Raw genomic sequence first — 26771 nt, forward strand, 5'->3', positions numbered from 1 at the left:
TTTGGAATGCACCGTTGTCGATTCCTTTCATGATGTTCTTGATCTTGCCTGCCTCGTCCAGAGTCGAATCGACGAGCTTGCAGAGAAATAGCACATCTTCGATGTAGCTCGTGAAAGTTTCATCTGCTCTCTGTACTCTGCCCCGCAAGCGCTGTTCAGCACGAAGGCGGCGGACAGCAGGACGGCCAAAGACTTCCGCGAGGGTTTTTGCCAATTCCGACCAGGTACTAAAATCACTTTGATGATTTCTGTAGTATAGTTTGGCCACGTCGGTCAGGTAAAAACTCACATTCGTGAGCTTATCGGCTGCGTTCCACTTATTGACGGCGCTCACCAGTTCATACTCGGCAATCCAGTTGTCTACATCTTGGTCCTCTGTGCCACCAAATATGGGGGGGTCGCACTGCTGGAGAGCGCCAGCGCAGAAGACAGGCACAGGTGCGAGATCTGGAGTAGCAGCATGAGATGGCCCCGGATCAGTCATTGTAGGAAATCGTTGGAGTGTGCGGCTGCGAAGTTCCAGGGTGAGGATCAGATGTACCCAGCACTTCCACCACTTGAAACGGGTTGTTGAACAAGCAGGAGTTGCCTCGTCGAAGGAGAGCTTTATTTAGCGCAAGGGCTAACTGAACGCAAGCCTGCGATCACAGCAAGTCTTCTTCCTTTTCTATACTCGAGCTCCATGCCCACTGCCCTCGTTACACTACCTTGAATTTCAGCTAACTGCTAACGGGGCTTTTTTTTTTCTCACAGTTACAGATGCCCCCACCACCACGAACCACATACACTGGAATTTCTAAGAAACAAGCCCTTTAGTTTATCGGGTTGAAAGACAACAATGTCAAGCAAGTACTCACTCTGCCCCAATAACCTTTGTTGAGATTGAGGATGTCCAGCTCGACGTACTTCAGGGTACCGTCAGGCAGGAACTCGATGTTAGGACTACTCTTGGTCTCGATCGACACGTTACGCAGGTAGCTGTAATATTTCCACATTACCCATATAAATGTACCTGTTATTTTACGATACCGTTTACTTTCACGAAGTCGATTACTCTATATTAGAGTCTGCTTAACGGATCACTGAAACAAAAATTTTGCACCTTCTTCTTTTTGATATAGGTAGCCTATGACCCAGTTGTCACGGCTGGAAACTTCGTTTGCCCGAGTGCTTGACACATATTTATTTATATTGAAACTCTTCAAGAGCGCCCAGTCAGAGTTTCAGTTTCAAAGACCACTGAACTAGGCAGGAACCGCTCCGGTAGCAAGGTAACCACAACTGGCCATGTGACTACGCAAAACCATGACGTCAAGACGCATGCGAGAGCGTGTGTGAATGGGTGCCGCAATGGCAGCCAGCATACGCTAAGTCGTAGGCACGGATGAAATCGCAAGTAGTGCAAACGTAAGGCACATGCCAGACACCAGTCCACACAAACTCGTGACGTAGGTTTGTTTACAGAGCCCCCGCGTTGATGTCGACCTCGCGCAGCGCTACGCTATTCACTAAGTCGCAGGCGGCATGCACTTTAAAATTGATTTGAAATACTTTCTAGGCTATACATGCCCTTTGTATCTCGTAGATTTTGCGTATGTCTCTAGATAAATCCATCTCGCCGATTATCTCGCCTTCGTAAATTTGTGCCACTGCTCCTTTAAGTGGAAGGCACACTTCCAGAACCTTTTATTACAGGTCAAGTATAAGTTCGCGGATGTAGGAGTTTATAGTAAAGCAGTTATGACAATTCAAATTTGCAGGCTCTCGACGAATTTTTTTTACTAGAAGCACGTAGAGATTATTATTGCCCGAGAAATTTATACCCACAAACTCTGCGCGTTTGATGTGAAACCTAACACATGGCCTCCATAATCTTTCACGTCACTGATCTTCATACAATCAATGATGTTATGCCGAGCGTCAGTGATAGTTCTCATTATCTAGCTTTTTGTGTGCGATACCAGCAACGATCATTCTTTTTCTGTACCAGTATAAATATTTATAAATATTATAACTCGAGAGAAATAGAAAAATATACCGAGAAGACAGGGAGGTTAACCAGGGTAAATTCACGTTTTGCTATCCTGTGCTTAAGAAAGAGAAATATGTTTGTAAAAGATTAAAAGAGATGACGACGAGTTTGTGATAATATTAAAAGAATTCTATAAATTATACAGCGCTTTCTCTAAGGCTAGTTGACTGATTCTTTAGGAAAAATAGATATGAGGCAGAAAAGGTGCAGACGAAGTGAATTAGGCACTCACTGAAAAACACAACAATGCTACTTTCTTCTTGAAATATTTCAATTTTTCATACGCAAAGCTTTATTGAAGTGTCCTTTCAATAGACCAACCTGAAATTATAGGTGTTTAAAGCGTTCAGTTACGCTGGATAGGGATTACCCATGTATTGTTATTGAAGTAGCGCAAGTTCATTAGTATCAAGCTTTTGAACAGTAAAGGGACGAGCAACCACTTGAACGTAGTCTCCGTCATGGGTCCTTCGCATTTCAGCAGCGGGCAAAAGTTTCTACATGAAAGGAAAAAAATGAACCAGCCTAAACCAGCCAGTGAGACCACACAAGGCAAATGCTCTGTAATCACGACATCTACAAAATACGAAACAACTAAAACAGCTCATGGCTTTCGATAGCGTTTGTGTATTACCGGCTTACTGGAAAAGATTACCGCAGTGACAACTTTGACAACGACTTCTGACGATGCGGAGTTTCAACCTATACAGGCATAAAAATATCAATACGACAGTAACTTAAGCATTTCGTACTCAAGTACTGGTCTATATAGGGCTGCTCATTAAAGTAAATGTTAGCCAGGAGAGTACCTGATGCTTCCCATCAAAAAGAACAAAAACACACGAAGCGATAAATTTCAGATTCATTGTAGTTGCACAAAATCTCCTGAGAGGTCGTTACCAGCGGTTCCACTGCCACGCACGGCTCTGAAAACTGGGTAATCTCTAAACCGTAACTACGGTAAGAAGCTTACGGACGAATTACTCCTCTATGCGGAAGTTCCTGCGAGCGGACGCATCTGTCGTGCACGTGAGTCAAGCGTGCTGTTTTAGTAATGCTCCACTGACCGGAAGAACGTGTCCCCCTGCTCCCAGTGTGCCCTTCCGGGTTCGTAGCAGCGCAGTCCGGGAGCGAGGGTGACGTTGACGTTGGCCGGCTCGTTGACGAAGAGCTCGAGCCCGTGTCCGAGGACGAGCACAGCACGCTCTATTTCGTCGTGCAGCTTGGCCAACGACGTGTTGTAATGAATGCCTGGGCAGGGAATAAAATAAGGAGAAGCTTTTTATGCATGCCCCGCAGTGATTTACAAATAATGGTCTATCCCGCGCCATTAAAGGGACACTAAGGAGGCCAAAACAATTTCGCACGTATTGGTAAAGTACAGCTTCAAAATTAAAAAAAAAAACCTCTCACCATGACACGATGCTTGGTGAGTTAAAAAACGTACAAAAAGGAAATGCGGTAGGGCACGCCCACAACACCATCACGTCATAGATTTTGAAGGCATCTACTGGGTCCTACGTCAATAGCCGATAAAAATGAAGTAGATTGTCATTCGTGGTTGCCATAGATATATCACACAACGTTTGAGAAAATTTCATCGAGCGCATGTCGCCAAAGTACGCAAATTATAGTTTGAAAATTTGACGTCACGGGATGCGATTTTGGCGCTAAATTTCAAATTGAAACTTAAAACTTAATTTTTTTCTCTAGTAATCACCTTATTATGATGGAACTTCCAGCATTACAGATCTCAGAGTACATACGGTCAATCTAAACTAAGTCTGTTCTCTGAAAATGCTTTTTTAAAGGCAAGCTCATGAGGTTGAACTTCGGTAAAACGCCAAAGTAGAAAGAACCAGCACCGTTGCGGACAATTTCATAATATTTTTGATGTTTCTTGCAGCGGGAGCTCTTAAATACGTGAAAGAAATGTTCGTCTGACTGCGCTAACGTGAGCGCAGTCAGACGGAGTGTGCTCATGAAAATGAACCACTTCATCTTTCGCACCCTTAATCCAGCCGGGCCGCATTCCGACTATGTCATATTTCGTACCGTTGGTGGAGCCGGGAAACTTTCCGACAGGAGGTTCTCACCGCTCACTAATTTGAACTGCGAGAGTGCTACACATTTGAGTACCCGAGGCTCAAGTAAGTACATAGATCGTGAAAGTTCTGCGGCTGCATTAGAATATCTTCTATGACGACAAACTGCCGAAAACGAATGTGAAGAGGCGTCTCGTATATTATACCGTGGCTTCCGTGACTAACTACGCGTGCACGCCGTAAGTGAAGGGTACGCTCTAACAATGCTGCTTTAGCGTAAGACGCGTCATGGGGAAGACGCCGTCATGCCAAAGATGCCATTTGCTCAATCTTTCAAGAATCTTCATGGCCTAGCTGCTGTTTTTGCCCCGAGAAATGCTAGTCGTATTCAATTCGGTGAACTCGCATCTGTTTTCTAATTAGGCAAGGATCAAACTATTAATAACAACTCCGAAGGTTTTATCTTAAAAAAATGCTTTAGCTTCCGTTTAGAGGTGCATGTATTCAGGCCTTTCATTTGTTACATCGTTGCTCTCGGACGAAAACCTTCAATGCATCGTAAAACACGAAAGTTGACCGTCGGTGGTCGCGTTAACGTGAGTAATTAAAACAATTATCAACACGCGTTCACGTCATCATGACTGCAATGAAGTCACATGATATTAACACATGACATCATCTATTTGCCAAAGGTAGGCCGATCTCGAGAGCAGTGCGAAATCAAGTAAATTGCGAAAAGGTTGCAGTGCCTCCAATGCGGGAAGCAACGCCAGAAAACGTTAGGCGCAGAAGTCTCATGAAGTGGGAGAGAGGAGATCAATACATCGACTGTCATCACGTGATTCTAATTTGTCGCTATCTCAGTCATTTATTCGCCGTTGCGGTGAAACCAATTTTTTTGTGCAGAGTTGCAAACGACAAAGAGGTTAAGCGTATATATGATGCAGTCTTGAAGGATCAGAAGTCGTTTTAATTGAAATGTCGATGGAGCTTACACTCAGGCATCGACCGACCTTTGGCTGGCTTGTTGGCTAGCTGACTACTCAAGATGTCACCTCATGGGCATGTGGTTTCAGACATATATTTGGTCTTTGGACCGGAGATGTAGATAGGGCTCATATTCTGACAAGGCACTTTTCTTCGACAGGTGAATATTGATTTCACTGGTTGAGCCCTGGCTTAGGATGCTTAAGAGACACGTCGACACAAATAATCACCTAGGCTGGTTACTGTGGTTTTGTTTTCATGTTTACAGTCGTAATTCTTGCTGTCTAATATCTGAGAAGCCGTTTTGGCTGCACAAACATACCAAAAGGATAAATATCGAATACCATTGGTATTTATACACGCACAAAAATCAACCTAGGCGAAACAGACTTTCACCTTGATCACTGATGGATCTTGAACCTGATGCGAAGGAAAAGCGCTCGAAATTAATCTACTTCTGGCTCCATTTTTCAATGTTCTGGTTCTGTATTAATAATGGTGCCTTCATAAAGAGCAAACGCGACAACTAATTTCACCGATACTTGCTCAACGTCTTAAGCAAAAAGCTTCTCATGCTTCACAGCAGTTATTGACACCTGAACGCAGAGTTTTTTATGCGATCTTGAAGTTGGACGGAGGGCAGCTGCGGCCGCCGATATTCACTTTTTTGGTAGGGTCCTGGTGTAGCGAAATTAAAAGCTGTCGGTCAATCATTATTCAAATTTCTAGCTTCAAACGAAAATTCGGCCATTGCTTTGTTTCTATATCTATCTGGCAGATGGTTCCCAAACCCATTGCTTCGCTAAGGTATCATCATTATAGTGCATCATCTGACGTTTTCAGGTGTATCTATGAACGAAGACGTACTCCAGTTAGTACCTTTTCTTTTAACTACCTTGCCCATTGGCCTGAGCCTATAGCTTCCTACACGCAATGACTCGAGAACACTTCATGCAACACCACAAAAGGGAACGCAAACAGCAAATAATAGGAATACAAAAATTGATGTACATTAGCCAACCCCTTTGCACCAGTGGTGGGCCAAAGTATAAATTAAAAAAAGGAAGCCAAACAAGTACTTGTGCTGCCATGCACCTTAGTGTTATCCCATCAAATGATCGTAATAAAGAGTTTCGCGAGAATTTCATTTGGTTAGCAGACGCTAATTTATTTTTGAACCTAACAGCAGCTCTGGTTAACGGTATGCTTCATCTGTGTAGACTTACAAAACTTTTACGATTCAAGAAACTGTTCTCTGGTGTTATAACCTATAATATTTATTGGAGAATGACGTCCCGTGTCCACGACATGAATATGAGAGACGCCGTAGTGAAATGCTCCGGAAACACCGACCCCTTGGGTTTCTTTACCATGCGCCTAAATCTGAGTGCACGGGCCTCAATCATTCTCGCTTCCCTTGAAAAGGTGGCCGCCATGGCTGGGACTCGGTACAGTAAGCCTGCGGAACTGATGACGGCTAGACTTCAGCATTACTTCAGCCTATGTCCGTTCGCCCTCGTAGTCACGTCTACTCAAACATGATTGAACGAACTAGCATCTGAGGACACCAGCCTGTCATTCATTAAAGGCGTGAGTTACAGGTGGATGGCTTTGACCAACCCACCCCCCAAAATTACTCTGGTGAAAAGTTCTTGACAAAAATATGTCTGAGCTATCTCTGCCATAAAAAAATGTCATCAGTGTATTGCAACTACTGATAACTTGTATTTTAAAACGTCTAGATCAAAGTGTACGAAGCAGAGCACCGAGCGTTGTTAACAGCTAAATATACGCTAATAACATCATGAGCCGACTCATGCAGACTCAATCAGACTCAGATCAAGCCGAGAGTTGAGTGAGTCCAAGTGAGCAGTAAAGATAAATAGCACTTCACGAATGAGGCTAATCCAGCGTATTAATCATATCACATCGGGATGTAGAGCCCATCATACTCAGTGATATTAAATATGAATCAGACACCGTGCGTGCATATTAGGTCATCCACAATTACTTCTGCAACGCACAAAGAATACGCACGCTTAGAGGAACGCGGAACAGCATGCCCGAAGGGCAAAGCCGAGGGGGGCAGCATGCACCGCCTGCCGTCGCCAGAGGCAAGCCGCGCAGGCCATGTTTACTCTCAGGACAGTCGCTAGGAAGCTCTTCTAGCTCGCATTATCGCATCTGTTTTCATTAACGCGCCTACCGATAGTTTGCCGGGAAGACGACAGTCGGACAAAGGTAAACCGAAGCAAGACGATCGCGGTTCCCAGAGTTATCGGCAGTTTTTGGCTTTCCGTCGCTGTCACCACACATAAGACGAATGCGCTCTACACGCCGCCGTATACAAGATCGATATCCGCATTTGCCGGAACTCGGCTACTACAAATGCTCGGCAGCTACTGCGTCGTCGTCAAGGGCAACCCTCAAGTTTCTCACGCTTTCTCACAGCTTCGTCTACCAGGAAGGGGCAGTGCTGGTTCAATCCGCGTTTATTTGGGCCATGTGATCCCCTTTCATATTCTACAGTAAGGGCACTTCAAATGACTCGAATATTGTCCCCACCATCCGGCAGTGAGGGCGACATTCCACAGTTGGTGAGAACGATAATCCACAGTCATGCTTTCAGGTCCTTAAAGCATGGTTGGTTGAACGCTGAGTGTTGAGAAGAGCAACCAAAAAAGAAAATACACAATGCTGCCAGCTGCAAAATGAAAGCAATGAAAGTGACCGCGAAAAAAATTGAGAAAGAAATGCTAGTATTCCATTAGCAAATGCGGCGTCCACTGCAGCTAGAGAAGTTACCTTCTAGCCTTCTATGGCTATCACGCAAGTCTTGCAATGAGTGCACAACATGTACAAAACTGACGATACTTTGTACAAAGCTGTGAGTTACATCTTGATCTACCCTCTATAGCAATAGCCGCACACAGGTGACCTGTTCCTGTAGATTACAGGTGGCAGCGTACAGCCCGATTCCGGCAGCGATTCAACGTGTACTGGACGACCGTATTTAAAACGGCCGTATTGTACTTCGCCATCTCACTGGCGAAAGTGAACAAGTCACTGCCACGCTGAAGTCCTTGAGTGATCTGCGATACTACCAACGGCAAATGGCGGACACAAGGAGCTCGTAGTTAGAATGCAAGAGGGTGTATGAGGTTGTGATTTAAACTGTCGTGCCACGGAGTAACGTATGGGAGGTTCAAATACCTGGACGCACGTTATATATTGTTACGCACAAGGAGGACCAGGACGTATACTGCTGAAGGGGGCCGTTTATTTTGGTCGCGAAGAGAAGCGCCGGAGCGGCCAACAGGTCGATGATCGCAGTGTCGTCGTCTTCTTTCTTCCTCCAGCTTGCGGCAGCCAGCATGTTCACCCATCTTCGTTTTCTTCCAAGGCATGCGTAACATTCCTCCCCTCGCAGACGAAGCCCGCCGGGCGAGGTAACCGATTCACCTTGGTGTGTACAGCTTCAGTCGAGCGACATGGACTGCTTGGGTATTAGCGGCTCTTCTACCACTTCTCGTGAGGTGAGCTATTGTGTATGTGACTTCCGTGATTTTGTCGAGAACTACAAACGGTTCGTCGTATGTGGCCAAGAACTTTTGGCATAACCCGCGTCTTCGTACCGGAGTCCACAGCCACACTAAGTTGCCTCGATGGTAAGTTACAGGCCGGTGGCGGACGTTATAGCGTACCTTCGATTTTTCCTGTGATGCCAAAGTGCGTAGACGAGCAATACGACGCGCCTCTTCTGCGAGGCAGAGGATTTCGGTGACTGAGAGGTTCTCGTGCGCCGAGAATGGCAAAACTGTGTCGAGTGTGTGGCGTGGCGGTCGTGTGTACATCAAGAAAAAGGGGCTATAGCCTGTTGTCTCGTGCTTAGCGGTGTTGAACGCGTACGTTATAAATGGTAGCACGTCATCCCAGTTCTTGTGGTCGGATGCCACATACATAGAGAGCATGTTTACAATTGTTCGGTTGGTGTGCTCTGTGAGCCTATTTGTTTGCGGATGGTATGGCGACGAGTGACGAAGGCGGGACTCACTCAATCGAAGCAGCTCTTCTACTATATCTGCCGTAAATTGTCGCCCACGATCACTGATGATCACGTGAGGTGGGCCATGTCGGAGGATAACGTGCTGCAGCAGGAACACAGAGACGTCGCTGGCAGTTGCGGTTGGTATGGCCGCAGTCTCGCAGTAGCGCGTGAGGTAATCGACACATACAATTATCCAGCGATTGCCCTTAGCCGACTTTGGAAAAGGGCCCATGAAGTCAATGCCCACCTGTTGGAAAGGTGTGCTTGGAGGTGGCAAGGGCTGTAGAAGACCAGCCGGAGCAGTAGGCGGGCGTTTGTGGCGTTGACAATGTGTGCAGCTGGCCACATACGCCTCGACTGACTGTCGCATTCCTGGCCAATAAAAGCGTTCCTTAGCACGGTAAAGCGTCCGCGCAGAACCTAAATGTCCGGACGTAGGATCGTCGTGCATAGCATCTAAAATCGCTGTCCGAAGGGTTTCTGGCACTACCAGGAGGAAACTTGCGCCAGTGCTGGAAACGTTCTTCATATATAGGAGTCCGTTGCGTACACAGAAATGGCATGCCGTAGGAGCTGTGCAAAGCGATGATAGCCTGGTGTCCTCTCACTGTTCATCTTTGAAAGTACTGAGGTCGGCAAACTTTGGTGGCACAGAAGCTACGAGGTGATCGAGGTCATCGGCGTCACACTCTGTAGTGCTCAGTGGCATGCGCGAAAGGCAATCTGCGTCGGCGTGTCGTCGACCACTTTTGTACGAGACTATGAAGTTATACTCTTGGAGCCGAAGGGCCCAGCGCGCTAGACGGCCGCAAGGATCCCGAAGGTTGACGAGCCAACAAAATGAGTGGTGGTCGGTGACGACTGTAAAAGGGCGTCCGTATAAGTAAGACCGAAACCGCTGAATCGCAAATACTACCGCGAGGCATTCTTGTTCTGTGACAGTGTAATTCTGCTCGGGCCTACTCAAGAAGCGACTTGCGTATGCAATCACGTGCTCGCGGTTACCATAGCGTTGAACTAGGACGGCACCAATTTCTATGCCGCTGGCATCTGTGTGCAGTTCGGTTGGAGTTGATGGGTTGAAGTGTTGAAGAACAGGCCGCGACATCAGGAGGAACTTCAATTGACGAAAAGAGGAGTCCCACTCCGGAGTCCGCTCGAAGGGAGTATTCTTCCGTAGCAAACATGTCAGCGGATACGCGACCTCGGCCAATTTAGGTATAAAGCGGCGAAAATAGGAGCAAAGCACCAAAAAACTGCGGAGCTCCTTCACAGAGCGCGGCACATTGAATGTTTCAACGGCTGCTGCCTTCTGGGGATTTGGACGGATGCCCTCCTGATCGACTAGGTGCCCGAGAACAAGGGTTTGTCGGTCTCCGAAGTGGCATTTATTTGAGTTAAGAACAAGGCCAGCGTTTCTTATGCAAGTCAGTACAGTATTCAGACGTGAATTGTGTTCGCTGAAGGTGTGGCCAAAGATGACGACGTCGTCGAGATAGCACATGCAAATGCTCCACTTCAAGCCACGAAGAACAGCGTTCATAAATCGCTCGAACGTCGCCGGCGCGTTGCGCAGTCCAAATGGCATCACGTTGAATTCAAAAAGGCCGTCAGGGGTTACAAAGGCTGTCTTTTTTTTTATCATCAGGATGCATGGGAATTTGCCAGTAGCCCGATCTTAAGTCTACAGAGGAAAAGTAAGAGGCCGAATGCAGACAGTCTATGGCATCATCAATACGTGGAAGTGGGCACACGTCTTTTTTTGTTACAGCATTCAATCGGCGATAATCGACGCAAAATCTCCAGGATCCGTCTTTCTTTTTAACGAGAATTACTGGAGCTGCCCATGGACTTACCGACTCTTGAATGATACCGTTTTCAATCATTTCGTTCACCTGCTCATTAATAATCTGCCGCTCGGATGGCGAAACACGGTATGGCTTTTGTCTAATCGGATTGGCCAAACCCGTGTTGATAGTGTGACATGTCCGAGAAGCAGGGATTAGGGGCACTTTGTCTTTCTGCGCAAAGTCGAATGCAGAGACGTGCTTCGAAAGTACATTGACCAATGTTCGGCGTTCACTTGTGCTCAGCGACTTATTCACTATTGACAGAAGAGCCGTTTGAAAGTTACTACGATGCTCTTCCGGCGCATCTCTAAGCTCGGTCACCAGTAAGGCCTCGTGTTGTCCACTGACGACGGCAAACTTTAGACCATCTGGTAACATCACGGGTTCTGTAGAGCAATTGACAGTCCATAAACCAGCGCGTCCACGTCTGATCGACACCACACAATGTGGGATCAACACATTCTTTTTCATGCAGTTGGTGTACACTGGTTCAACGTTGGCATCAAAGTTGGTGGAATAGCTGTCGCTGCAACCAACAGGTACATGAACGGTTGATAACGATGGTATGATAGTGTCGCCACAGACACACAATGCCGTCTCACCATCCACAGGGTTTTCCAAGAGTGCTGGCGGAACGTGATCACTCAAGACTATTGTCCCTGTGCGGCAGTCGACAGTCGCACCACACTCCCTCAAAAAGTCCATACCCAAAATATCATCATGTGTCGCCTGTGGAATAATCACGAACTCCGTTGGGATAACGCGGCCTCCGAGAAATACATCAGCTTTACACACACCAACAGGATGCAGTGCCTCACCACTCACTCCGCAAAACTTCGCAGCTTGATTTCACCTAAATAAAACCTTCCGCCCCAAGGTATCTTTAAAACACGCCCTCATGACCGAAATGGTTGCCCCCGTATCCACCAAAGCCATCACAGGCACACCGTCAACAAAAACACGTACTTTGTTCTTGAGCATCAACCCAGGAGGTATTTCTGGTATTAGCACGTCTCCGGCGACCTCACCTCCATCGGCCGCGCTTGCTAGTTTTCCTGTGGCAAAGGAGACGTGTTGCGACGCCGTGGTGAAGGAGAACGGGGAACACGAGGCGGTGGAGGCGTCAAGCTCCTGTCAGATGTAGGTGAGTGGTTCCGGAAGCTGCGTGTCCAGTAGTCGTCGCGAGGCAGCAGGTGTGTTACCTTAGGGTCGTCGTACAGTCGATCAGACGATCGTGTGAAGTGTTGTGGTGGGCCATAGTACGTTGCTCGCGGGTCATCGCGAAGTCATTCGGAAGGCCGTGCAAAGTGTGGTGAGTAGCCATACCATGGGGCTACACGTCGACGGTTGCAAAATTGCGAAATATGTCCTGGTACACCACAGGAGTAGCAAACCGTGAGAGATCGAAACTCTCTTTGTTCGTCGATGAATTGAACATCGTCTTCCCTGGCGTAGTGGGTCGGTTAGTTCCGTATATCATAGGGATAGACCGGGCATCGCGAAGAAGGCGGACGCTGGGGGCATCGGTCATGGCGAAGAGCTGGCAAGCGCGGTGCTCTCCTTGGCTGTGGGGGTGCGCTGTACTCAACAGCTGCTGCACTAACCATCGATTGCCAAGGGGTCGTAGAAGGCGGCGGCGCAGTCACAGCCTCACGTGGCACATATACCGAACGTTGGTCGTTTACAGAATGGTGATCAACTGCTGAATGCGTCTGTTCTCTATAGAGAAAAAGTTCTTCGCGAACAATCTCTCGAATCGTCGAGGACAGGTGTGGGCAGGTGCTCGTGTCGATGCTGGCAACCGTTGTATCATTTGTGAGCCGGCCGAACTTTGGAGAAATCCTGCGCATTTTCAGCTGTTCGAAAGTTCGGCAATGCCGAATCACGTCGGACACCTAGCTCAGGTGCTCTTTTCCGATGAGAAAATATTTACATCTTCGGCTATGCCTTTCAGCAAATGCCCTACTTTGTCGTCTTCTGACATCTGATCACTGATCACCATGCAGAGCTTCAGCACATCCTCTATATACGTGGTACATGTCTCACCTGGAAGCTGCGTGCGTTGAGACAATGTCTGCTCTGCCCGCTTCCTTTTGACGCTCGAGTCGCCGAAACACGCTTTCAGCTCTGCAACAAAAACGTCCCACGTCGTCAGTGTGTCCTCGTGGTTTTCGTACCACACAAGCGCAGTATCCGTAAGGCAAAAGACCGCATTGCTGAGCTGAGCGGCGGCATCCCAGCCGTTGGACTTGCTGACTCGCTTGTACTGGACGAGCCACGCGTCGACATCCTCTCCCAATTTTCCTCCAAAGGTTGGCGGGACTCGGTAGTAGGGCACGGAACCCATTGGAGTTGGTTTTGAAGCGTTAGATGGCTGATCTTGGGCCATTACGATCGGCGCAGGCTGGAGTCCGGCAAGGCGGCGGCTGCGGCGTAGTACAGGTAGTGAAGCTCCCGTCGTTGGGCTTGTCTTACCCAGCACGCTTCTACCAATCTGTTACGCACAAGGAGGACCAGGACGTATACTGCTGAAGGGGGCCGTTTATTTTGGTCGCAAAGAGAAGCGCCGGAGCGGCCAACAGGTCGATGATCGCAGTGTCGTCGTCTTCTTTCTTCCTCCAGCTTGGGGCAGCCAGCATGTTCACCCATCTTCGTTTTCTTCCAAGGCATGCGTAACAATATTATTTCACGATTATTTCTTTCGCGTAATAGAAAAAACATGAAAAAAACATGGTTGATCCCTCCGTCAACAATCGGTGTAACAATAAGTAAAACGTCTCTTTATAAAAAAAGTTCAGTGCTTACTGTATGTACATTTGTATGTGATTCTTAAAAAGAAAAGAAGAGAAAAGTGAGCCCCGTAACTGTCTGCATCTGAGTACGACACCTCAACAGTAGCTCGCGAGGGGTGGGGGTAAATGGGGGATTAAAAGGATAGGATTAAAAGGCAAAGAGATAGAGAGGATGGAGTGAGGCGCAGGGACAGCGAACGACAGAGAACGACGGAAGTAAAGAGGAGATAGGAAAGATGGACACGGTCGCAGGAGTCCGAGGGCAGGGCACCACTCGGCGAGAGCTCTTGTCGGCATCAGGACGAGGAATGTGGCCCGTACGTTATGGGAACACGGGGTACCCCACAGGGAGCAGTGTTATCACCGCTCCTTTTCAACATTGCTATGATGCGCCTTCCAAGCGAATTGGCTAGGGTGGAAGGCACACAACACGCAGTATATGCCGATGATAATACAATCTGGACCACTGAAGGGAGCCTTGGTGAAATGCAGGAATGCCTTCAGCAGGCCACGTCCATAGTCGAGGCGTATGCCAACGATTGTGGACTCCAATGTGCTCCAAACAAATCAGAGCTTCTGCACGTTAGAGCGAAGCCAAGAGATAAGTCAGCCATACACATCTCCCTGTCTGGGGTTCCCATCAGAGAGGTGGAGGAGCTCCGGATTCTGGATCTGTTCATTCACCACAGACTCAGACCGGACTCCACTATAGCGAAACTCAAGAGAATAGGCGAACAGGTAGGGCGCATGATCCACCGCGTTTCCAACAAGCGGGGTGGTCTGCGGGGCAGGGACGCGCTTCGGCTCGCCCATGCTTTCATGACTAGCCGGATCCTCTGCGCCGTCCCATACCTTCGCACTAACAAGCAAGAAGACGAAAGAATAGGTGCCATCATTCGTAAGGCTACTAAACGAGCTCTGGATCTCCCGGTGGCCACTTCCAACGCCAAACTGAGGGCGTTAGGTGTGCTCAACTCCTACCAGGAGTTGCGGGAGGCCCACCTTATGAATCAATATACACGGCTCGTGCCGCGAATCAATATACGCGGCTCCCGGGCGCCGCCTGCTCAACCGCTTACATATACAGCACACTTGCACTGCAGAGGAGGCGGAGCGTATTCCGGAACTGTGGCGGCATATGCTCTCGGTCTCTCCACTCCCCAGTAACATGGATAAGCACACGCACGAAAGCAGAAGACAGGCGCGGGCTCGGACGCTTGAGAGGCAACACGGCTCCCGACCTGGTGTATTCTACGTAGATATAGCAGGGCCTTCGCCCACGGGATTTTACACGGCCTGTGTAGTTCACCGGGAAAAGCATGTCAATGGGCTCTCGTTCCGAGCACAAAATCCAGAGCGCGCTGAGCAAGTCGCGATAGCGCTTGCTGCTGGGGACCCCAACTCGAAAGTTATCATCACGGACTCCCGGAAAGCATGTGCTCATTACTTGGTAGGAGAGATATCCCCCCTAGCCAGCCAAATTCTAAAACGGGCTCTCGCTGATCCAGCACCGAAACGCATCGTATGGGCTCCTGGCCATCAGGGCTTACGAGGTAATGAGGCCGCTGACGCGGCCGCCCGAGCGCTTACCCACCGGGCTCCTCACCTTGGCTGTTATGACGAGGCCAATACACCGCTGCCGCGGTTCAAAGAAATTCTGACCTAGTATCGCGACACTCACCGCTTTTACCCGGCTCCTGCAAAGGGGCTGAGTAAGGCGGAAGAGCGAACTCTAAAGCCTGTTTCACATGCGAGCGATTTTGCTCCAAGAGCGGGGCGGCAGCCGCCGCGGGAGGCTAAAACAGGGTTTTACCGCGGCGACTAGACACCCTTGTGAAATTCGCCCGAGTTGGAAAAATTCGCTAGCGGCACAAGCGGCAGAGCGACCAGTGATGTCGTTTGACACGTGATGACGGGGGTGGAGTCGAGAAGTTGACGCGCGCGCTGCGAGGAACTGGTTCCACAGAACAACTCGCTCCGACTGAGTAGCAGACGACATCCGTCCCCTCCCCGGCTCACAAATGTTTCGCACTGCTTTCAACAAGTCGCTGATAGAAGTGTTGAAACGATCTCTTCTTTCGAACGTCAAAATGAAGGATTTCCGCAAGAACCATAAGAAGAGCATTCTTTGGGAAGAAATTGCCGAGCTCGCATACTTCCATAAAGTAAACGTCGCGGCTTGAACTGGCCATGTTCACTGGTGAGGTCGGAGTGCAGCTGTTTTGCTTTCGTTGCTCTCGACGATGCTTTCGCCGTAGTGACAATCGCGTGCGGTGCCTTCTTTTATTTCGATAACATTACTATAACATTATTTTTATTTCAATAACATTATTATGTCGCAGGAATAGTTGCTGGTTTAACAAATGATGACATTTGGTGTAGTGGTGCATAGATGAAAGGCTTCACACGAACGAGAGAGCAAGGACGGCTTCTACGGTAGTGGACTTGAGAAATAGCATTCCACGCAGGTGACTGAAAAGGAATTTCGGGATGTGACTCAACAAAGAAGGGGCGCGAAGCTTGCTGTCATGGTTCGGGGAAATAAGGCACTCATCAGGGGCCTTTATTTTTGTTCTCCCCTTCAACAACACCTTGAATTCTCACTAAAACCCTGGCTGACTTGTCCGCGTCCTCTGCGACGCTTTTCTCGCAATGAGCAATTGCACCGCAGAGCACTCAAGTTTGCACGCTGTCGTCAGGTCCTGCCACACTGACCAGCTTCTCTCCGTGACATTCAGTGCAGGAATGGGTGGCTGGCTAGGCGAAAATAGATGTTCGGCCGCGAGCACAACATACACTGCGTAGATAACGAAGAACAGCCGTTGATTTCAGGCACCAGGGCAGCAACTCATGCCTAGAAACATGCATCTAAATTACACGGTCGAATGCTACCAATTGAATGTCACTATGTCCCGACGGCAAAGGTGTGTTGTGTGAAATGATGTGATACTTCGGCTTTCCTGCTCACCACCGCAGCACTTATGGACGCAAATGCAAGCTAAAGCAAGAATGGCTGCGTAGTCCCTTACAGCAGCCAAAGAACCGGGACAATGAGCGTATCACGTATATTATGCTACCTGCCGTTGATGAAACTCTTCATCCTGGAGTGCCTTACTGAATTAGTGAAAAATCTAAGCGGCTTACTCTCTAGGGTGGAAGCATACGAATCCGAGCGCCAGAACATAACATATGTAGACCATTCAGAAAATCCCAATGAAGGCTGTGTTTGCATGAGCCACAGGGTGACCACAAACACTGCCGAAGCTTACTACTTAAAGTTTTTATAAAGACCCTTGTTTTGAGTCGAGGGAACAGGTACAAAAATTTAGGTATAAAATTTTCGAGCTGTGTATAATGGGCTGACAGAAACCTCGTTCAGTGTCCCAATGTTAAATCACTGAAAGCAAAAGCAGTGAATTGGAGAAACATGGGAAGTGCTGCGCAAAACGCGCTCGCAGTTATTAAGCATTCACCTAGCTGGAACAGCTGTGTAAAAAAACCATACAAGCAAACTCTTTTTTTTTTGCTTCTCCATGGTCAGTTATATCAGTTATATGAGCGCGCAACAAGAATCATACGTGAAAAAGCCAGGACAAAACAAAAAGCAACTACAAACGTTGCTTATTTGTTGGAAGATACTTCTTAAAACTAGTTCAGTTTACAGACGCGTAAAAGTCGAGCGGCTATTGATGATGAACCTCGTAGCACAGGGGCGCCAAATGAAGGACACTTGGAGGAGATCACGGCTTTCAGATACCACTGAAAACAGTGGTTGACCGGCGCCTTCCGCGGACAACACTGCCCGCTAGAGCGGCGGGCGTAGCACAACAGCAGCGGTAGCAGCGGCGCATGTGAAACGAACGCGCGTCCGCGCGTCCTCCCGCCGCTCATCGCCGCGACCGCCGCCGCTCGTTCGCTCGCATGTGAAACAGGCTTAAGGCGCCTGCAGACAGGTACTCTACTCTGTCCTGCAATCCTAAAACATTTCGATGCGAACACAAATGGGCGGTGCCCACACTGTGGCGAGGCGTGTGATATCTTCCACATGGTATGGGCATGTCCGAAAAATCCCCACCTACCCCCTTCCCCTACCCCTTCCCGAGAGTCATGGGAGACTGCCCTCCTCAACTGCTGATCACTAGAGTCTCAACGGGCTCTGGTGAGACGGGCGCGAGTAGGGGCCTCGTCATGCGGTGTCCCGGACTAAGGACGCCGACCCTGTAGCGGGGTCATGCTTTGACCCCGTACCTCTCTCTTTTATAATAAATGTTTTTCATCATCATCATCATCAGAAGATGGCGTAGGGCGAGCCAGTCAGCCAGAGCTGCGCTGTTGTCGGAGATCGCGGGGGCACAACCAGTTGGCACGAAATCCAGAGAGCGAGTCGTGCATTAGTATAAAAGAGCTTATGCAATGGATGCTCGTGTTCGACAGCTAAAGCACCGTTTTTCGCGAATACATCCACGTTGACGCTCAGTAGAGCTGTAGCAGTTAAAAGTGAAAGCAGAACCAAAGAAAGCGGTGTGATAGCCAGAGGAGCACGCCTGATTGCACGCCAGGTAGGCAGTTAGACAACTTTATTGATTACTTCGACTAGGGCCGCCTACTTGCATCGTGTTAGAGCTATTGAACTTCACTGCTTGATTAGAGAAAAAAATCAACGCGCGTCATGTCTTCTCTGTTTGTCGGCAACAACTTTTCGCGTAGCGAGCGTAAGCGGGAAACGGTATAAGGAAACGCGGCAATACTTACAGGAGAAGCGGACGCATTGCTCAATGCTTCATTTTCGGTATGGATGGATGCTATGAGCCACGCAGACGGACTCGCTCGCTGGATTTCGTGCCGACCGGTTGGGCCCCCGCGATCTCCGTCGAGAGCGAAGCTCTGGCCGATTGGCTCGCCCTATGCAAGCTCCTGACGACCACAAGAGCTCTCGCTGAGTGGTGCCCCGTCCTCGGTCTTCAGCGACCGTGTCCATCTTTTCTATTTTCCCCTCGCCTCTGGGTGTCGCTCTCTCTGCACTACGCTCTTTCCTTCCTCCTATCTCTACTTCTATAACGTTTAATCTTATCCTTTCAATCTCTCCTTACCCCCCCCCCTCCCTTGTGAGCTACTGTTGAGGTGTCGCACATGATGCAGACAGTTACGGGGCTCACTTTTATCTTCTTTTGTTTCTTTCAAGAATCACTTACTTACACGCAGACTTTATGGTAAGGTTTTCCCCTGGCAGGGTGATGAGGCCACGGTGTAAGAAAAATTTAGGCATTGGTCCCTCCCCCTCTCCCACCTCGCAACGCAGGCAGCTCTAACCAACGCTCGCTCCCTTCTCTCTCTTCCCTAGGCATCTCTCCGCGCGTCGTTTAAATGCCCATTGCTCATGGGCCCTCGCCTTCTGTCCACCTCTCGTCTGATATCTCGCCTTGCAACGCCGAAGCAGGCAGTATCTGCTAGCGGATTTCTGAATTGAAAACACCGACTTGAAAGTAATGCCGGCCGGAGATTTGTCCTGCGCGTTATTGAACAATAATAAAATCGCAGCGTGCGAGTTAACAGCGGCATACAGTTTCCTAAATATACACTGGGAGAAACTCTGGCGATAGTGTCTGTGGGAGCTGCAGCACATGGTGCTTCAGGGAGCGTAGGAATGATGGCTAGTACACAGATTTGTCTAATCTTCGCACTTCTGGTTCCATGTATGTTCTTGTGATTTGGGGATGCTTTCTCACAAAACGAAAATCAGAAAATGTTCAGTTGTTGTGCTTCACCACCTTATTCTTTGAAGCTTAGCTTTTCAAATCAGGTCACGAAGTTCAAAAGGGCTCGTTTTTTTCCCTCGAAAAAAAAAAAGAACCAGAAACACAGCAATAAACAATGCCACAAATGCGAATCGCCGCCCGCAAGTAAGAACACTAGGCAAATCGGTGTACAACCCATCATTCCCACGGTCGCTGAACGATCGCAGAGCCAGAACCCCTCTAGTTCATTTGAGGAAACTCTATTGACTGCGGGTCTCTGTGTCCAATCAGAGCCTTCCATTTCTTATTGCCCATTAGCCGCAGTCGGAGGAAACACCGGTTCATCACTGCCTGCCCTGCGCCTTCCCAGGTTTATCTTCTGCGCAACGCCGCGGTGAACACTCATTAACACCACCACCTGTGTCAGCATTAGCGTCCGCTGCTTCGTATGTATACACATGGTTCTCTTTAGACATACATAGTTTTCTAAAATTAACAAGAGGGGACTCTGGTACTTCGATTGTTCAGCGATTATGGTAATTATGGGTTGCACACGGATTTACCTAGCCTTCGTACTTGCAGGGGGCGAATCGTACTTGTGGCTTCGTTTATAGCTGTGTTTCGGTTTCGTTGCGAAGGAAAAAAAAAACGAAATCTTTCGAACTTGGTGACACGATTTGAAATGGTAAGCTTAAAAGTATGAGTTGGTGAAGCGGAACCGCTGAAAGTTTGCTGGTCATAGAGTTACCCTGTATTTGTTTCGTGAGAAAACAGCTTCAAGCCGCACGAACGCACATGGAGCCAGATGTACGAAGATTAGACAAATATGTGTGATTAGACAAATATGTATCATTCCCATGCTCACTGCAGCTTAAAACCTCCTTGGCTGAAGCGCCGTGCGTTGGAGCTCCTATAGACACCGACGCCAGAGTTCCCTGTAGTGTATATTTAGGAAACTCTATACCTTTACCAGGAAATGGTGTAATTTCTAAATGCGAAACATGTGATACACCTTTTCATAGGAAGGAAAAAAAAACACTGCCATGCTGGGCTGTGCGCCGGACTACAAAGGCTAAGGGCGCAGCGTTTCCAGTGCATTTTCGAGGGGACGCGCCAATTTGCACAGCCCAAGGAGGGCTATGGCGGCGCCCAGGGAGGTGTTTATGAAAAGGTGAATAGTCGCACCTACTTGAACATCTAGCCTTGTAGGTGGCATCGGCACCCCCACTGCGCAAGCTCCCACTGCGCATGCTCGTGCCTCGTACCGCATGCTCGCGTCACGCACCAACTGTCGCTACCCCTCTTTCCCTCTCTCGCCTCGCAAGGCCGACGCAAGCAGCGCCTGGTAGTGAAAACCAACTGCTCGCGCTGCCCAACCGTTCACTGGTTCGCACATCACCGTCCCACCACTCGTTGAATGCAACGCTTCTTCATGCAATAAATAGGAGTAATAAAGGCAAAAAAAATGGCAGCATATCCACGGAGTGAATGATGGAGAGTGGGGCGAAGAATTTGTCCGTCCATTCGTTCTTGGTTCCGTCCGTCCATGCGTCCATCAGTGTGACCGTCCATGCGTCCATCAGCCCGTCCATGCGTGCGTCTGTTCGTGCGTCCGTCCCTGCATTCGTCCATGCAGCCGCTCCTGCGTCCGTTCATGCGTCCATCTATGCATCTGTCTATGTGTCCGTTCGTCCATCTATTCAACACTCCAAGTACCACCATCTCGCATCTTTTCATCATATATTCCCCATGTATAAGCACCGCCATCCAGCGGACATTCCAAGGACTAAACGAGAGGTGGCACACGCACACTTTCTTACGGCTTGCGCTTCGGGTCCACTTCCAACCTTTAACCACCTGGAGGTCATGGTATATACTAGTTCACTGTATTCATGGCACTGCGGCAGAACGCTCGCTAAACCTTTCGAAAACCAAGGAAGTTACGCCCAGCGAGTATGACGTAGCAAACTTTTTCAGTCAGATAGTGCTCAATGTACATGCCAATGGTTGCTAATGGGAAATGAGAGGCGGAGAATTCGGCTTTTACTTTCTTACGGCTTGCGCTTCGTATCTATTTCCCATTTTTAACCACCTCGAGTTCATTCATGGTATATACAAGTTCATTGTATTCATGGCCCTGCGGCTCAACGCTCACTAAACCTTTCTAAAGCTAAGGAGGTTACACCCAGCGAGTATAACGTAGCAACCCTTTCTTGTCAGATAGTGCTCCATGTACATGCCAATGGCTGCTAATGGTGATCGCAGCCTGCGCGTTAACTAAAAGCCGAATGCTCCTTTCTCTCATTCCCCATTAGCAGCCATTGACATGTACATTGAGCACTATTATTTATTGTTCAACAACGCACAGAAGAAGTCTCTCGCCGGCACCACCTTGGAGGTCAAAATGTTATACTTCTTACATACTACGGGGGACGAACGGGTGCCGCTATAAGGAGCTTCGCCCCTAATAACAATTAAGCATTCCCAAACCATGCCCGATTACGCAACATTCACGCGGTAACTCCCCTCCCCCCTGCGACGCACTTACTCTAGTTCTCCCGTCAGAAAATGCGGGGGCCTTTTTATTGTTTGGTTTTCTTTAGGCATTTTGTGCGCGTGGGTTTCAAACACTTGCGCACTTTTCAATGACTGTTAACAAAGCTTCAATTTTATTTATAATCTGTCATTTCTTGTTCTCTGCTCCATGTATACCTTCTTTTATTCCCGAGGGAAGAAGCCTTGTTGAAAGTTCCAAGTTGCCAAACGTTACACCTAGAACACATTCACGTTCGCTCTTTTATATGAGTACGACAGCTCACTCACCTAGCAGGCCTGCTGGGTACTCTGGTGGCGCCACCCCCGGGTGTGCTCCGATGACGGATTGGGTGACAATCCAGACGTAGTTCTTTCCCGTCATTCCTAGCTGTGAGGCGGCGGCGAAAAGCTCCCGCGAGTCGTCCTTGCTGGCGAAGAGGAGGATCACGCGGGCTTCCCCGGCAGCGACTGGTTCGAGCTGCCGGCGAAACTCTTGGCGAGTACGGCCACGGAATGTGCGAACCTCCAGGACTGAATACCTGCATGGTCGAAAGGTAAACAGAGATCGTAGTGTTTGATCATGTGCAGTGATAGTAACATAATATCTTTCGTTCGAGTACAAGTGCAATTTCTTTATTAAAATAAGGAATAAAAAAGAAAACTGATTAAGTGACGAACATTGAGTAAAGTTTAATCACATTTAATAAATACAGAAAACTGCACTTCTGCTGATGCCTGAGAGCCTATACTTATTATTTTATATGTTTCATTATTTTGCTAATCGAAATCACATAGAAGCAGAATGTTGGTATATCGTTAAGTGGAACAAAGATAGATTTGACCACTTAACAAACAACTGTTAGAGCACTGAAGCAATCGAGTGGACTCTGCCGCCACCATAGAGTTTCCCTGTATGACACACTATGAATGCCACAGACGCCGCTGGTCCCTTTTAGTGTTTGATGGGTCATCTAAAGCTATCGGCTTGTCACAAAACGCTTACGTATACATTGACAACTTGAGTACACTTTCTGTTCATTCAGTAAGTATAACTTCTTTTTAGACCAACAGATAATCGCAATGTACGACATACCTTGCCCTGAGACTGCTGCTCTCCAACTGCCGATCCCGGACTGCGCGGACAAAGTCCTCGTGTCCTCCGAGATTTGTGGTGATGACGGCAAACTGGAACCACGAGTAGCGCTCCAGGATGGCGAAGATGGCCGCCACTTGGTGAACAACAGATGGCGCCAGCTGCAAGACTCGCGCCTGGGACGCCCTCTGTCGCCACGCGGCAGAGACAGAAACACGGGAGGAGGAGGAAGAATATGCGCGGCTGTGAGATGTAGTGAGTTGGGATGAAGCAAATTACGTTACTATGGTTTTTAATGACAGTGCTTGTTTCAGCATTGTTTATTAAAGTAATTGAGCTGTATTTGACATATCATAAAGCAGTTTCATTCCGACGGCTCGTCGGAGAGCAAGACCCATGTGTTCATGCAATCTATCACTTTATTTAAATTCCCATGTTCGTGCATTATTCTTAGGAAAACTTGTCTTTTTCAAGCATGCAGACTCATGAAATACGAGTTGATCAGAGCCAGGAGTAATATTTCATTTATTTTAAAAGCGTCCAAGATCTGACCGCAATTCAATTTAGGTAGAGTGTGGTTCAACTCAGTGCTACATTCAACCACCTTCAATGAGAAACGCAAATTTGTGATATCCAATTTGGCCATCAAACTTCCACACTGTTGTTGGTTTTCGGAAGCCGTTCTGGTGAAATGGAGATATAGAGACAGAGAAATTACTGTTGTTCTTAGCGTTCAGACCTTGATGTCAACATTTGTTGCTACAGAGATTATACCATGAGTGTTCAATAGACACTCCATACGTGATTTTATTATTTAGTCTGCGGAATTCGGAAACAATCTTTACATCCAGGAGTGAAACAATGTTCATACTATCAGCCTCTCATCAGTAATCACCAGAATGGGACACTGAGAGACTTCATGAGATGCACACTTTGGTCATGCCAGCTACATGCATTGCAATATCTTCGACATATCTGTTACGTTTTGCTTTGCGCTCATGCATCGACACCCACTCAGTCTCCTTCGTGCTTCGTACCGAACGGTCAAGAAAGTTACGGCCCGAGCCGCATTATGATGTAGCCAAGACAAGCCCCGTACGAAGCCAGGCGTAACGCATGTAGTACCTGCGTCTGGACGGAGGCGAGCCAAGCCAGAATTCATGATCAGCAGCAGCGGCGGCAGTCCATAGCGGGTAGCATGAAAAACAGCTCACTTAAGCCACAAGCAAGGCAAGCCCACTTAGCAGCATCGCGTGCAGTCGCGGCTACGGCTACGACTACGCAAAAAAAAGCAGGCCCACTATGTGTTTCTTAAGCCATGGCGACAACCCGCACCCAAAAATGAGCGAAGCAGGCATAGCTTTTAGTTGATTCGGTTTTGACGAAACGTCCAGGAAAATGCTCTCTAGATGTTTAATATAAAGCGCTGTTAAAAAACTTCAGTTTGTGAGCTCATATTTTATACTTTACGTTTTTGCGTCTTACAGTATCCTTCGATGGTGGTGACGAAGCTGATCGTGACAACTTGCGGAACTTGGTGAAACAACAATACCAATGCAAAAACTGTTAGTCACATAGGTGTGGTCATCAAAACAAAATAAGTAGAGTACTATGACCTACTTATGAGCTAACGGGCATTGCTTTACGCCGACATTAAAATTTAAAACGTCTATGGTTCGCTGAAATATTCACTTTGTGATCCAGGGGTTTCGTTCTCGATGAGCAGGTGTTGCAGCCGTTTTTCCCCTCACAAACAATCTTCAGTAACCCATCAAAACGTAAGTCACGGTTTGTAAACAAAGTGCCCCAGCTGTCTTTATAGCCAGAATTTAAAATAAGCCGACACACAAAACGACGACTTTACCAAATGCATGTTGCTGACCAATGCCAGGAGCGAGTCGGACTATTGTTTGTGTTCCGATTAGTTGTTTATTAAGGTACTTTAACTAACGTTCGAAGGAAGAAAGATGGGTGAATAATTGTAATGAGAAAGTTTAGATCGGTTCGCAAAACTTACAATTACAGTTTCAAACGTTATATCTGTTCTTTGTTATTGTTTATCTGATAACTACCCATGCCCACAAGATACAAAAAAGTGCGTGGCAACACTGGGGCTCTTCACACGCGACCGAGTTTTCAGGAAAAGAGCGTCTACGCCGTGCGCTTTTTGAAGCGTCAACAGTGTTATTACAAAAAAAGCCCATTTATTTATTCATTGGTTAATACTTCTTATTAAAAAAACAGAAAGCACAAACAGTCAAAGGGGCCTTCCATTTGTACTGGTACAAAAAGGTGTAATAAATAGCACGAAAACAACGTAAAAACAATTCTCTTAATAGTGGTAAAAAAATGACAGCATATCCACGGATTGAATGATGGAGAGTGGGGCGAAGCATTCATCCATCCATCCGTATAGGTGCACACCTATACGCGTGCCGTGATTCTGGTGCTTCCTAACGTTCCGCGTACGAATTATACGCTTCTCTCGCAACGATTCATGACAGCGATAAGCAGTCGCAGCAAGTTTCGCTTTTCTGGCCGATAGCGAAACGTGTTCATTAAAAAGCTACCACAATCATCGCGGCCTTGTCGAGACATCACAACCGGGCAAATGCTATCGTCGTTCGCACGAGGAACTTTAGGAAGCACGAGAGTCATCGTGCGCACTGACCCGCAGGTTGGCTTGTAGTGTGCGAAGTTCTTGCACTTCGTGGAATTTGTGGTTAGCAAAAAAACACCGGAAATTAACACATATAAAGCTTCAATTCGTTTAACCGGACGTTTCGCAAACCGATAAAAAAACTGTCTCATCAGAATTTATGGCCCACTATTGTTGCTTAAAAAGTCATAAATGTAACCTAACTAGGCAATCAATCAAAACACAAAATATAGTCTGACCCTCTGCAGGTAACAGTCAGCAACGTGCATTTCATCGCTTCGTCATTGCGTGTGTCGGCATATATCTTAAATCTCTGGCTAAAGATGACTAGGGCACCCTGCGCAGTCAAACTAAAATTCTCGAAAGAAGGCTTACGCAAAAGTACTGTACCGTTGACCACGGAAAGGTAGTAGTACGGTGTCTCAATCAGCTACCACAAAGTTCGGCTTACTCGATTGAAATCTCAATAACAATAACAAAACTATTCCTATCTACTATCAAGGGCCCGCCTGACTGTCCAGACGTGGGAGTGGCCCACTGCGCGTTGAGTAGTGCGCCACAGGACTTACAATAATGTTTTGCATCCAGCCATCCATCCCACACAGCCTGAGTATGGGCTGGCGTCACGAAAAATAGAAAGAAAGCAAAGAAACTTCCGCGGGTTCGCATCATGTGAATAAGGACGGGTTATGCGCATTATTTCCGAAAATCATAGGGTCCGCTACTTGACCTGTTGGATTTTTTGGCAATTTATAGTTCGACAAAGAATGAAGCTACTAGCACCGAAGTGAAGCAAAGTGAACTGAACAATCATACATCAACCATATTTTCGGCATATTGTAACAGTGCTTTAACATAGAGATTTCCGGCACATTTTTTGTGTGTTTGCATAAAAAAAACCCTTCGGGGAAAGTGCAGGGCATTGTTGGTCAGTTTGTAGCGGAAATTCATTCAACAAAAAACCCCTTGAAATTCCACAAGTGTTTGTAACATAC

The 26771-nt window shown here is 47.7% G+C and overlaps 1 pseudogene; it reads right to left on the reverse strand.

The window, feature by feature from the left end:
• Positions 1 to 26771, reverse strand: part of LOC142767753 (glutamate receptor ionotropic, NMDA 2B-like) — a 145671-nt pseudogene that overhangs the window by 35124 nt on the left and 83776 nt on the right.

This window comes from Rhipicephalus microplus, chromosome 7, assembly GCF_043290135.1.
Source record: "Rhipicephalus microplus isolate Deutch F79 chromosome 7, USDA_Rmic, whole genome shotgun sequence".
Lineage (NCBI taxonomy): Eukaryota > Metazoa > Arthropoda > Arachnida > Ixodida > Ixodidae > Rhipicephalus > Rhipicephalus microplus.